Source organism: Anomaloglossus baeobatrachus, chromosome 1 (assembly GCF_048569485.1).
Source record: "Anomaloglossus baeobatrachus isolate aAnoBae1 chromosome 1, aAnoBae1.hap1, whole genome shotgun sequence".
In the NCBI taxonomy this organism is placed as follows: Eukaryota; Metazoa; Chordata; class Amphibia; order Anura; family Aromobatidae; genus Anomaloglossus; species Anomaloglossus baeobatrachus.
The window spans coordinates 16939627-16955018 of record NC_134353.1 but is presented as its reverse complement, the minus strand read 5'-3'; positions in this window follow the sequence as shown (position 1 = coordinate 16955018).

The following is a 15392-nucleotide window of genomic DNA, read 5'->3' as shown; positions in this document are numbered from 1 at the left end:
TTTTGTGAGGTGTATCCCGTCTCTTGCGAGAAGTCCATCGTAGAGGTAATTCACTCCATGGTCCAAGAATCCAAATCCTTGCTGCCTGCACCACCGTCGTAGCCAGTTGTTCAAATCTAGTATCCTATTCCATCTTCTGACACCATGGCCATCGACTGGGAGGATTGATGAGAAAACAACCTGTACGTTCCGTTCCTTAATTTTCTTCCCCAGAATTTCAAAGTCTTCACAAATAGTTGGTAGATCATTTCTTGCCGTGTCGTTTGTTCCTACATGTATCAATAGGAACGGGTATTCGTCCTTGGATCCGAGGATAGTTGGTATCCTGTTGGCCACATCCTTGATTTTTGCTCCCGGTAGGCAGCATACTTCTCGTGCGGTTATGTCCGGCCTGCAGATAGTTGCCTCCGTGCCTCTTAGTAGTGAGTCGCCCATAACTACCACTCTTCTTTTCTTTCTGGATGCACTGCATTTTGCTCCTGAGTGTTCTGGAGATAAAGGGTGGTAAGCTTTTTCTGCCATGAGTTCTCTTCTCATTGATGGCTCAGGTAACCTATGGACTAACATCTGTGAAAGACAGTTATCAGTGTGTGCTTTCGTGACACCAGGGTTCAGTACTCAGGTGACACTCTACTCTAAGACACATGCCTAAAACAATGTAAGAAAAACTGTAAAGAGTCCACAGAAACACACCCTGCATCTGCTCTACCCATTTCAGAGACTGTAGATTGATTAAAGATGTATATCATGAGCAGGTTTTATTCAAGTTTGTGCGTGTTGTGTAAATTTCTTTCTAGGTTTGGTCAGAGGCATTCCAGTGCAGATAACGACGTTATTGCTGAAAAACACATGATGGAGGTGGTATGCAAAAAATGGGTTTACAGAAGTAAAAAACTATATATTTTATAGAAAGGTGGACACTGGCAAGTCATGAACCAAATGTACGTTTTGTTTTCTTTTCGTAATAAATAGGTTTCTATGTAAGATATTTTTTGGTTTAGCACAGGCATGTACAATTTTTAGATATGATTGACTAAATAGTATGATAAATAGGTGTATTCTCCAATTCCAGATTTTAAATCAGAGCTGGTAGTACATGGTCTTCAGTCAGGGGACTGATTGATTCTTAAAGGACAAGCGAGAAAGAGCCATGGGTCGAGACTAGATGAGCTGATCCAGCTTCTCCCAACCACAGAAACTTTGATGAAGCTCGAAGGCAGGGCAATATAGATTCATGCCTCCCATTGAAGTAGGGTCAACCCACCAGAGCTGCACTGAGCGTCTTGCTTGTATTTATCCTTTTCAAAAGACCTGTACAGTCTCAGGCCACCATTGCCAAAACAGGTAGAAGAGAGGACTTAGAGAACCTTGAGACATGGGAAAGTCCCACTACAAAGGGTGAGGACTCGCCTAGGAGTCCTTGGTCTCAAACCGGTGAAGAAAACCCCTTCCTCTCTCCGCCCATGCCTCAATGTTTAGTCAGGCAAGTTTTCCCAACAGATTTCTCTCCCTCTCTTCCTGAGGGAACACAGTACCCTTAGTATTCGGAAATGGCAGAAATATGTAAATAGAAATAGTAGTTTAGTTGATGTAGCTTAATATATATATTTATGACTGCTTTTGTTTCTTACTAACACATATTTTTATATATATATATATATATATATGTATATATATATATATATATATATATATAGTGATTTTCCTTAATAAATATGTAAGCACATGTAACTTAAACATGGCTCCCACATCCAGGATAACACCCAAGATGATGAGCACAAGGAAGAATATCCAAAGTTTGGAACAACCAAACCAGTAGAGACTATGCAAATTGCTACACGTCCTGAGCCCGACCTGCGATATTTTATTGGACTATATTTTGTCTACACCCTTTTCTTCCCTGGAACTATAAAAGTTTTGAGAAAAATAAACCAGCAGAATTCCTTTGGCGTCCATCATGATAGAAAGCTCATGACCGATCTAGAGTCTGTTATTTCTTTCTCGTGTGCACACATGACATCCCAAATAATCTGAAAACGGCAGTCAGACCTAAAGAGACTCTTTGTAGTCTCACCTCAACAATATTTATAACCTGATACTGCACCCTGGGTACCCCAAAAATAAGCCCAACATGATTTTAGAGGATTTTTGGTATATGATTGAACTATAAGCCCTACTCCAAAAATTATCCCTAGTCACAGTCATTGCTGGTGTTAGGTGGAGTCAAACTTCACAATTTCTCAAGGCCCCCCTCTCTTAGGGTTCCCAGCAGTTGTATTTCAAGGTTCAGATTGTTTATGGCCCTTTGACTTCACAGTCATGTGACCACAGGTCTCTTCATTGCAGGAGTCTGAAAGAACTGAACAGGAAACAGGCTGGTGTGCAGGACTGGCATTAGGGGGATGAAAGAGCAAACTGGGACATTTCACAGGGACCTCATTCTTCTAGGGGCCCCAGGCTTTATGTCTCCTGATGATAATACTGCAACAGGACCTTTGTGACATTACATCATGTGACTAAAGGTCATTACAGGAATCTATAGCTGAATATGAGACTGGTATAAAATGGGAATATTTAGCCATCATACCGCTCAGGAAGGAGACAGTTCCTGTACACCAGAGATGAACGTGCTTTGGTCAGACATATACATACTAACCCAAGAACAGAAGCAAAACACCTTGTGAAGATGTTGGCGGAAACGGGTAAGATTGTGTCATTATCCACAGTGAATTGAGTGCACAATTTTCTAAATGTTGCAGTCATTGTGTCGTCCTATGTGATTATATCCTAACATGAGGAAACTAGCTGTATTTTAAGCTTATTTCATAAAGTGAAATTATTGTAAAGCAAATAATAAATATATAAATGAGATAAATGAAAAAGAACACAGATCACAATTAGAGAACACTTTCAGATACTGGCAAGGTATTTGTGATAATCTGCACCAGGTGCTCATTTCCTTAATTATCTGACAAACTCTATGTAATCTGCAGCCTAACTTTCCAGTTGGCACTGACTTTGCAAAAATGGTGTGTCATTCCAAAGTGACTGAAACCCTCCAGCAGCAGGTTGTCCAGATGAAGAAGAAATGTATGACCTTATCTGCCATATCAAGAAATGTTGGTCGTTCCAAGTCTGTGATTCAAGAATATTGCATCTTTAGAACATTACAAACTCTTGCAAGTCCCCAAGAAGTCTGGTCGCCCTCAAAAAACAAATGCTACAGAGGACAGGATAATGTGGAGAATCTCCATTGGTAATCGTTTCCACACTGCAGCTGGATTTTCTCATCAGTTTGGCATTGAACAGGGTAAGGATCTGTCTTGTCATACAATGTCATGATGTTTAAGGCCATTTGGATTGAAAGCCCACTCTGCAGTGACCAAACCTCTCATTGGCAAAAAAAGAATCAAAAAAGGCAAGACTCACCTCTGGTAAGGAGCATGTTGTGTGGACAGAGGAGAAATGTTCACAGGTAATTTTTATAATGATTTTTTGAGTCTGATGGGAAACATGTTTATCGACAAACTGGTGAAAGACTGATGCCCCCTTACCCTGTTCTAGTGGCATGGTGCCCTCCTTACCCTATTCTAGTGGCATGGTGCACCCCTTACCCTGTTCTAGTGGCATGGGTCAGCCCTTACCCTGTTCTAGTGGCATGGTGCACCCCTTACCCTGTTCTAGTGGCATAGTGCCCTCCTTACCTTGTTCTAGTGGCATGCTGCACCCCTTACCCTGTTCTAGTTGCATGGTGCACCCCTTACCCTGCTCTAGTGGCATGGTGCACCCCTTACAAAAAAATGGAGCATGGTCATCAATGGAGATTACATTATTTCTGAAAAAAGCAAGTGATCAGACATTGTTCTCTATTGTTCATCTCCAGTGTAGATAATCAATAGAAGGGTTTACAGATAATAGATAAATAAATATATATATATATATATATATATATATATATATATATATATAAAATTATATATATATATATATATATATATATAGTCCCTGACAGATGTTCTGTCGCTTATCCATGTTATGTAAATAAAAGTTTATAACCTGACTTTAAATTCATCCATTGGTTTTATAAATTACTCTTTTGAAAGCTGAAACTCTCCCAAATTTGGTTTAGGTTATGAAAATAAGGTTTCTGCAAAGCAAAAATACTGATCATTTAATGAACACAGAAAGGTCAGATTTTTGCAAGACAAAAGTTTTGTCGTCTTGTCATATAATGCACCCAATCCTAGTTTACATCCTCACCTGTGCTCACTAAATGATCGGTTAATTAGTGGGTGTGTATAAATAGAAACCCAGCACCCCAGACCTTCAGGTGAACTGCAACTTGACCTCTGACAACATTCCAAAAATCCACCTTGCAACCAAAGCCTTGATTATGAAGAGACTGAAGACCAGATCCACTGCAGAGGTGGCTGGCACCTTTACAAAGAATTTAAAAAAGATTTGAAGAGAATAGAGATGTTTTTGACAAGCCCAGGTCTGGCAGACCCTGCAAGACAACTGGTCAGGAGGAATGTTTGTTGGTTAGAAAATCCAAAGCCAGCCTCTCTTCCACTGCAGCAGAGCTCCAAAAGGCCTGGTCACCTCAAGTCCCTGTGTCAACTAGAACAGTTTGTAGGATTCTGTCTTGAAATGGCTTCTATGGTCGAATCAGTGCCCAGAAGCCAGCACTAAACAAAAGGCAATTAAAAAAATGTGTAGCATTTGCTAAGTCCCACAGCCTGCTAAACAGATGGACGCTGGAAAAGTGGCAGAAGGTGGGTTTCTCTGATGAATCTTCAATTGAATTACACCACAGCCGCTGCAAATACTGCAGGAGACCTACTGGAGCCCATATGGATCCAAAATACACCCAGAAAACAGTTAAATTTGGTGGTGGTAAGATCATGGTCAATATTTCAGCTTTGCAGCAACTTTATTTTCATAACCTAAACCAAATTTTGGATGGTATCAGCTTTCAAAAGAGTAATTTACAAAACCAATGGATGAATTTAAAGTCAGGTTTTAAGCTTTTATGTACATAAAATGGATAAGCCACAGAACTTCTGTCAGGGACTGTATATATATATATATATATATATATATATATATATATATATATATATATATATTTCATTTATGTTACATAAATAGCACTATTAATTTCACACAGCTTTATAGATTCGGTAATTTCGTCAGTCATACCTAAGGCTGCTTTCACACTACGTTTTTTTAACATGCTTCCTGAACGTTTTTTTGCAGCAAAAGCAGATCCAGTGCAAATACGTTTTAATTTCAATGCATTTGCAATGGACGCGCGGCTATATGCGTTGACATGTGTTTGCGTGCGGTATAGTGAGGATCCAGTGAGTTACAGTATTTTAACAATTTTCAAAAACGCTATTTGTAGCGTTTTTGAGCTGTGTCCAAATACTGTTTGTCACTGGATCCTGACTATACACAAACGCATGTGAACGCTGGAATGCTGATAGACAGGATCCTGTTGGGCACAAACCAGCCTGGCGTGATCACAGAGTCTCTGTTGGTCTCTCTCTCTGTTGGTCGATCTCTCTCTCTCTCTGTCAGTCTCTCCCTTTCACCCCTCTCTCATACTCACCAATCTTGGGTGTGGCGCTGCATGGCTGTCACACTGCTCTGGCGGCTTCCCCTCTTTTGAAAATGCCGGCCGCTCATTATTCCATCTCGTATTCCCTGCTTCCCTCGCCCACCGGCGCCTATGATTGGTTGTAGTCAGACACGCCCCCACGCTGAGTGACAGCTGTCTCACTGCAACCAATCACAGCCACCTGTGGGCGGGTCTATATCGTGCAGTACAATAAGTAAATAAATAATTGAAAAAAAACGGCATGCGGTCCCCCCCAATTTTGATACCAGCCAAAGTAAAGCCACACGGCTGAAGGCTGGTATTCTCAGGATGGGGAGCCCCACGTTATGAGGAGCTCCCCAGCCTAAAAATATTAGCCAGCAGCCGGCCAAAATTGCTACATCCATTAGACGTGACCGTCCCGGGACTATACCCGGCTCATCCCGAATTGCCCTGGTGCGGTGGCAATCGAGGTAATAAGGAGTTAATGGAAGCCCATAGCTGCTACTAAGTCTTAGGTTAATCATGGCAGGCGTCTATGAGACACTCCAAATGATTAACCTCTAAGTGAAAGTAAATAAACACATACACCTGAAAAAATCCTTTATTTGAAATAAAAGACAAAAAAACCCACCCTCTTTCATCACTTTATTAAAATCCCCAAATACCCCTCCAGGTCTGGCGTAGTCCACTCGAGGTCCCACGACGCATTCAGCTCTGCTACATGATGCTGACAGGAGCAGCCGTAGAACACCGCCGCTCGCTGTGAGCGCCATGCAGGAACTGAAGTGAGTCGCGTGATCAGCGTTGACATCACTCAGGTAGTGCCTGTGTGTGTGCGGTGATGATTGATAATGGGTGCGGTAGTGCCGGTGTGTGCGGTGATGATAGGGGTGGTAGTGCTGGTGTGTGCGGTGATGATGGGTGTGGTAGTGCCTGCGTGTGTGCAGTGATGATGGGGCCGGTAGTGCCTGCGTGTGTGCGTTGATGATTCGTGCGGTAATGACGGGGTGTGCGGTGACGATGGGCGCTGTAGTCTCTCTCTCTTTGTCTGTCTGTCTCTGTCTCATTCATTTCCCCTCACTCCCGATCACATGACTCCAATTCCCGCCCACAATTTCAAGTGACAGGATCCTGTAAAATAACACATGCGTTTCTCTTTGGTAAAACAGGATCCGCTTTTGCAGCAAAAATACGTTCAGGATGCATGTTAAAAAAACGTAGTGTGAAAGCAGCCTTATATAAAAATACACTTGAAAGGCTGCTGGACCTTCAGGCTTATTTGTAGGGTCTTCTAATTGTGCCTCTTTAGACTGACAATTAGGTTCTTTATCGGGTTTTACATTTGATATCTGTCATCTTTTATATATATATATATATATATATATATATATTGCACCTCTATTTACCTTGATCAGGATCATTTTGGATCTGCCGTGGTCAGGTTTTGCACTCCATATTGTGAGGCAGTGACAGGGGTAATATTTGAAGACTGCTATGTGTCCCCCAGAATGTGTCTGGAAACCCTCTGAGTTTGCTATAGCTATTACTGGGAGTATAGCACAAAGGGTAACAGGGAGACAGATCCCTCCTCCCAGTCCAGGTTTTGTAGCAATCCTCATGTCCGGCATTTTCGCTTAAATCTGGCAGAGCACAGCAGGGTGTGTCTGAGTTGAGAGCCAGGCTTGGTGAAGCTAACACATGCCGTGTGAGCTGGGCTGGCTCTGTGTGGAGTGAACACAGGCCAAGAGTGTGAGCCTAGGAGAACCTTACACAGATCCCTGCGGTTAACGGGGTCCTAAGGTAACAAGACTTTTTGAGGCAAAGAATTTGTCTATATGCACCGGCTGTGTTCCGGAAGAGACTTTGACAGTGGGAAATTGGATCTATTTATGCTGCAACAATAAATAGACTGTTGGTGTGAACACGCTGCTGCCTCACTGCCTCACGTTTTTGCCAAAGCAACGCTGCTACCTCACATTATGGTGGAGAATGCGGGCACTGCAGCCTGGTTGCTAAGGGCAATGGCCTAAGAGGTACTTACCCGGGAGAAGAAAAAAAAAAAGGAATTGTTTTTTTTTTTACTGACTGTTTGCAGTGGATCGGCGGGTCCACGAAGCTTACAGGCGTTGCAGCCTGGTTGTTAGGGGCAACAACCCAGTTTTCACATGTTTATGATCAAGCCTGCAAAGTTACAGTTTAACTCAGCAGCCACCATGGCGGATCTTGTAAAGCAGCTGGCCCAGGCTAATGCTCAGCAGCAACAAACCAATGTCCAGCTCCAGCGGGCGTTCATTCAGCAACAGGAGACAAACAGCTTGTTGGCTAAGCAGCTTTCTGCTCTGCGAGAAGCGCTCCCAGCGGTAACTCCAGGTCATCCAGTCCTTCCTGCGGCCCAGGACAGAGTAAGGGCAGTACTTACGAGGATGAGTGCAGAGGATGACCCAGAAGCCTTTCTCTCCGTGTTTGAGAGGACCGCTGAGCGAGAGAAATTGTCTATCGACCGTTGGACTGATGTTGTGGCCCCGTTCTTGGTAGGTGAACCCCAAAAAGCCTACCTGGATCTCAGCACGGAGGATGCCAAGGACTATGGCACACTGAAAGGTGAGATCCTTGCACGAATGGGGGTTAACACTTATCTCCGGGCCCAACGAGTGAATCAGTGGTCCTTTGAGGAGGGAAAACCTGCACGCTCACAGGCCCATATCTTACTGGACCTTGTAAAAAAATGGCTGCAGCCGGAGACCTTGAACCCCGGACAGATGATTGAGCGGGTGGTGATTGAACGGTTTGTGCGGACTTTGCCAGCCCCCATTCAATGGTGGGTGGGACAGGGGGACCCCGGTACCCTAGACCAGCTAGTGAATTTGGTGGAACGCTACACAGCTACCCAGGAGTTGGTCCGGGACTCTGCTTCACGGCGGGCACTCCGTAGGGATACGCCCCCTTCACAGTTGGTAAAAGACTCCCGTCCCTCCTCGGGTGCTGCCCCGTCTTCAGCCCTGGCAGAGAGTAAACCCCAGACTAAGGTCAGCAGGAGTCCCGGTTCCCCAAAGTCAGACACCCGAAACAGGGACACCTCTGCTGCTATGTGCTGGCGGTGCCATCAGCTCGGGCATGTGATGGCACAGTGCCCACTCACATCAGAACCCATGGACTGCCGGTACGCTCGCCGGGTATCAATGTATGCCCATACTGTTTGTACCGTAAGCACTGTTACTATGGGGGAGGAGCCCCATCTCTGCAAAGTACGTGTTAATGGCTATACAGCAGAGGCTTTGTTGGACTCAGGAAGTTTAGTGACTCTTGTACATGCCTCCTTGGTCTCCGGGGAAAACCCTACGGGACATAAAGTAGGGGTACTTTGTATTCATGGAGACCTACGTGAATACCCTATGGAAAGGGTCACCATTGCTACCTCGTGTGGAGAGGTACAACATGAAGTGGGGGTGATGAAAAGACTTCCATATGCTGTTATTTTGGGAAGAGACTTGCCCCTGTTCTGGACATTATGTGAGAGGCGACCTAGCCCTCCGAGGTGTATGATTGAACCAGGCCCTGAGCCGGACGATCCCGACTCAGGGATACCTGCCGTAGGGGTCACCAGTATAGGGACAGAGTGTAACCCTGCCAGGTTCCCCCTAGAGGTAATGGCAGGAGAGGTTGAGCCACCCGAGGCAATCCCGGAGTTGAACGTGTCTCCAGATAATTTCGGAACAGCACAGCTCCGGGACCCCACATTGGCTCCTGGACGTGGAAATGTACAGGTAATTGATGGGGCACCCCAGCGGCCTGGTGCCAGGCTGGAAACTCCCTACATGGCTCTAAAGCGAGAGTTGCTCTATCGGGTTGATACAATCCGGGGGGAAATAGTGGAACAGTTGGTGGTCCCTCAGCCGTACCGCCGTCAGACCTTGGAATTGTCTCATAACCACCTAATGAGTGGGCACCTAGGTGAAGAGAAAACGTGGGAACGCATGTTTCAGCGGTTTTACTGGCCAGGGGTCGGCGCAGAAATTAAGAGGTTCTGTGAGTCCTGCCCAGTTTGTCAGTTGACCGCACCAACACACCGTTTCCGTAGTCCTCTGTTACCTTTACCCATTATAGAGGTGCCTTTTGAGCGGATTGCTATGGATCTGATCGGACCCATTGTAAAATCAGCCCGTGGTCACCAGCACATCCTGGTAGTGATGGATTACGCGACACGTTATCCGGAGGCCATTCCACTACGTCACACCTCGGCGAGGCTTATTGCTCGGGAGTTGTTTGCTATGTTCTGTCGCGTGGGGTTACCCAAAGAAATCCTGACCGATCAGTGCACTCCCTTTATGTCTAAAATTACAAAGGAACTGTGCAAACTCCTCCAGATCAAGCAGCTACGCACGTCGGTGTACCATCCCCAGACTGATGGTCTAGTGGAACGTTTTAATAAAACTCTAAAGGCTATGTTGAAAAAGGTGGTCTCCAAAGAGGGGAAAGATTGGGACATGTTATTGCCCTATTTAATGTTCGCTATCCGCGAGGTCCCACAATCTTCCACCGGGTTCTCGCCATTTGAGTTACTGTATGGCAGACATCCGCGGGGACTGCTGGATATAGTTAAGGAAACTTGGAACAGGAGCCCACCCCTCACAAAAGCACAGTGGAATACGTTATGGGTATGCAGGATCGTATCACGGCAATAATGCCCATTGTTAAAGAGCATTTGCTGGATGCTCAGGCAGCCCAAAGTACTCAGTATAATAGAAAGGCCTCCATCAGGTCTTTTAAACCGGGAGATCGTGTCTTAGTCCTAATACCTACTGCAGAAAGTAAGTTCTTAGCCAAATGGCAAGGTCCCTATGAGATGCGGGAGAAAGTGGGGGAAGTAAACTATAAAGTGTATCAGCCAGGTAGAAGAAAACCAGAGCAAATATACCATGTAAACCTGCTAAAGGCGTGGAAAGACAGGGAATGTATGGTGGCTGACGTAACGTTGGACCTAACCTTTTCAGGTGCCTTGACAACAACAAAGGAGGAGTCCCCTGATGATGAATTGGGAGTAAGGATAGGGGATTCTCTCTCAAAACAGCAGAGACGGGAGTCTCGGAGATTAGTGCAGCGGAATACGGATGTGTTCTCAAGGCTACCCGGCCGAACAACCGTAATCCACCATGATATTGTCACCGAGCCTCAAGTAAGGTTACGCCTGAGGCCATACCGGGTACCAGAGGCTCGTAGGCAAGCCATTGCGGAGGAGGTAAAAAAGATGCTCCAACTAGGGGTTATTGAAAAATCCACGAGCGAATGGGCCAGTCCCATTGTGCTGATCCCGAAACCAGACGGTTCTTTAAGATTCTGTAATGACTTCCGAAAGTTAAATGAGGTATCGAAGTTTGATATGTATCCCATGCCCAGGGTCGACGAGCTGATAGAGAGACTGGGACGGGCCCAGTACTTCACGACTCTCGATCTCACTAAAGGTTACTGGCAGGTGCCGCTGACAGAGGCAGCAAAAGAAAAGACCGCTTTTGTCATGCCAGGGGGGCTCTATCACTATGTCGTCTTGCCATTTGGTTTACATGGGGCTCCGGCCACGTTTCAGAGATTAATGGACATAGTGTTAGAACCCCATCAACCATATGCCTCCGCATATTTGGATGACATCATCATCTATAGCAGTGACTGGAGCACCCACTTATCTCAGGTACAAGCTGTAGTGGATTCGCTCAGAGCGGCTGGTCTGACGGCGAATCCAAGCAAATGTGCTATGGGTCTCAAAGAAGCCCGTTACTTGGGGTATGTGATAGGCCAAGGGGTTATCAAGCCACAAGTAAACAAAATCGAAGCCATTCAAAACTGGCCTCGTCCCCTTACCACAAAACAGGTAAGAGCCTTTCTGGGTATAATGGGGTATTACCGACGATTCATACCCAATTTTGCTGGAAGGTCGGCGCCTTTGTCCGATCTTTTAAAAGGGAAGAAGTCGGTCATGGTCCACTGGAATACACGAGCAGAGGAAGCCTTTCAGGCGCTAAAGGTAGTCCTATGTGGTCAGCCTGTCCTTGCCAACCCTGACTTTCAAAAGGAGTTTATAATACAGGCAGATGCCTCTGAGGTGGGTCTGGGGGGAGTTTATAGTACAGACAGATGCCTCTGAGGTGGGTTTGGGGGGAGTTTATAGTACAGGCAGATGCCTCTGAGGTGGGTCTGGGTGCAGTTCTGTCCCAGGAGGTAGATGGAGAAGAGCACCCGGTCACCTATTTGAGTAGAAAACTCACCCCGGCAGAGAAGAACTATAGCATAGTGGAGAAGGAGTGCCTGGCCATAAAATGGGCTCTGGAATCCCTACGCTACTACCTGCTGGGGCAACACTTTCGCCTGGTGACAGACCACTCCCCTTTGGTCTGGATGAGGAATGCTAAGGAGAGAAATGCTAGAGTCACCAGGTGGTTTCTCTCCTTGCAGAACTTTCACTTTTCTGTGGAACACCGGGCTGGTAGGTTGCAGGGCAATGCGGATGCCCTTTCCAGAGGTCCCTGTATGTTGGCAAAAGTTCAACCCCGCCCGTTTGAACTGAGGGGGGGGATATGTGAGGCAGTGACAGGGGTAATATTTGAAGACCGCTATGTGTCCCCCAGAATGTGTCTGGAAACCCTCTGAGTTTGCTATAGCTATTACTGGGAGTATAGCACAAAGGGTAACAGGGAGACAGATCCCTCCTCCCAGTCCAGGTTTTGTAGCAATCCTCATGTCCGGCATTTTCGCTTAAATCTGGCAGAGCACAGCAGGGTGTGTCTGAGTTGAGAGCCAGGCTTGGTGAAGCTAACACATGCTGTGTGAGCTGGGCTGGCTCTGTGTGGAGTGAACACAGGCCAAGAGTGTGAGCCTAGGAGAACCTTACACAGATCCCTGCGGTTAACTGGGTCCTAAGGTAACAAGACTTTTTGATGCAAAGAATTTGTCTATATGCACCGGCTGTGATCCGGAAGAGACTTTGACAGTGGGAAATTGGATCTATTTATGCTGCAACAATAAATAGACTGTTGGTGTGAACACGCTGCTGCCTCACTGCCTCACGTTTTTGCCCAAGCAACGCTGCTACCTCACAATACGTTTATACCAGAATTCTCAGGCTTGTTTGTAGATTTATATGCTCTTTTATGTTGTTTCCATTCTTCTATTATTCCATATCAGGATCGTGTTCTGTTTGTAATTGTTTCATTTTATTTGATGTAAGATCTCACTTTTTTGGCTTTTACTTTGTTATTCCCACAGTGTATGTTTGAAAAAGGTAGACAAAGGACCGAAATGTCCCATATCATGCACTCATTGTCTTGTGACCCACAATAATAAATACTTCATCTTATTTCACTGTGCTACCTCTGAGTGCCTGGTTTTTCTCCTACTTGATTTATACGGGTTGGGACCCTATCTGTGAATATGTCTCCCATATCTATAGAGCCTACACCTGTCTCTCCAATATCCATATCTGGTAACATGGCTCCACAAAGTCTGGGACATTGACCATCTTGCTTTGACTGTAGATAAAGAGGACAGCGTCCTACTGGGTTAAGTGGATCCCTTGACATGACCATGCACCCCTGATGTGCTGAGACTGTGTGTCGTATTGCACATGTGCACATATATGGGACCATAGGTGCTGCAAACCGTCTTTTTTCTACATCTTGCTTTGAAGTCAGATTGAGACTAATTGAACAGGAACAGAAAAGTATCAGCACACCAACCTGTTTCACACTCGTATGGACAACTTCAAAGAAGGTGGCTGCATCTCAAATCCTTTTCTCAAGGAGGGATCATTGACCAGTTTGGAGGAAGAGATTTTCATCTTTTTTTTTACATGGCCCTGACTTGCCCACGGGGTCTTTGGGGGTTTTCTCGTCACCGTGCCGGTGTGGGTTTGGAGATGTCACAGCGGCCTGGTCAGGCACCGTGACCTCGGTGGTGTCAATAAAGATGGGGATGATGGGAATAGTTATTCATGACGCCACCTGTGGTGTGCAGCTATAATGGGAAGCCACCGCTGCAATAGGTTACCACTGAGGGCTGATGGTAGTGCAGCTTGGATGGTACAGCTCTCCACAGGCAGCGCTCAGGCCCCATGGAGGATGTTAGGAGTAATAGTCGCCTATGGCTCAGGGGTGCGATGATGGGAGTACCGGCAATGATGGGACGACACAGGGTGCAGCTCAAGTTCTTTACTCACTAAAGTCACACGTCCTTGGATTGCTGAGTCCCGCTGTGATGGGCTTCAACCGATCCTAGATAGTTTAGAGCTCAAGGCCGGTGCTCTCTTCTGTGTGTCCTTTCCAGTGGTCTTCCCTCCACCCCAGCTCCTGGGCCGTGGAATGGGTCACTGGTGCCTGCTGCACTCCCCGCGAACCCTGGGATCCCCATTCTTTCTAAGAACCCGGGTGGAGCCTCCAGGTCCAGACCACGGGCCCCATTCTCTATGCTTGTAACTGACGTCTTTTCCAGAGTCCGACCTAGGCCTTGCCGCACCTTGAGCTAACTGCGTTGTGTGTGAGATGGCTCCTACATTCCCCTGCAGGTGCCCCACCTCCTGGATTGCTGAACTAGCGGGCAAGAGATCTCATACCTCATGATGGCCACCCCAGCATCTACCCAAGCCTAGTCCCACTGACAGAGCTCCCGTGTTATGTGTTGGATGTGTTTTGGTAGGTAATCTGTGATGACCTCCTCCATATCCGAGATGAATACTGCACCTCGGGTGAGGTGCAGTACCCTGTGGTGCCTGAAGCCGCAGGGGCGCCACAGCCCTGATTTACAATTCATAGTGATACCATGTTCTTATGCTTCATGTGAGGGTGACATAAGCTGGAACATCACATAGTACCTGTTCAGGGTCATCATCACCCTCATCACCTTTCCCCAGTATTTCCTATCGTACTCTGACTATTCCTCCTTTTCTGTTGCACCATCAGATATTATTCCTGAATCAGTGTTGAAGAAGCAGGCATGCACTCTCAGTCATTTGATAAGTGCCAACGAAACTCTCAGCAAGTCAAGTTTCTGGTGGTACAATTGCTGTTGTACCTTCTCGTGTAGTTAGCGACCTTTTGAGAAATGGTGGTTCTCATAAAAGAGTTTCTGCTCTGAGCTCTTATGTGCAGGAGAATGTGGGCCACTCTGTCAAAGCGTCTTTACAATCAAGGGGGGGGGGGGTGACAAACAGCAACAAGGCACAGCACTGTGTCCACAGAAATGAATACCGGACACAAATTTAAATAAATATATATCCTTTATTAATAAAGTTAAAAAACAAATTAATTAAAAATGGTGGAAACAAACACACTCATGATTGACATTTAAAACTGTTTGCAATAAATACTCATGTGGACTGTCTATGACATAATGAAAATCATGCCTGGACTGAGTAGTTAGAATAAGATAATAATAATAATAATATTTATACATTTATTTAGCGCTAATAATTCCACAGCGTTTGAGAAATAAAATGAGATACAAATAGCTCAGCAGGCAGTAATAAAAGAACACAGCCAGGTAAAAAAAACCAGATATCCAACGTAAAGCCAGTCATCATCAACTACATATACCCATCTGTGATTAAACAAACCAAATGTGTGTTTCGCTGAAGCTTTATCTGAGGCCACATCTGAATGACTATTTGGCGCACAGGCAAACACAACAGAGGTGAGAAATATTGAGTAGGTAACCAGATATTTTATTTATTCATTCATTCTTCTCTTCAAATGTTTTTTAAAGATGACATATTAGGAAAATATACCGCCAACCATTTCTATAATGA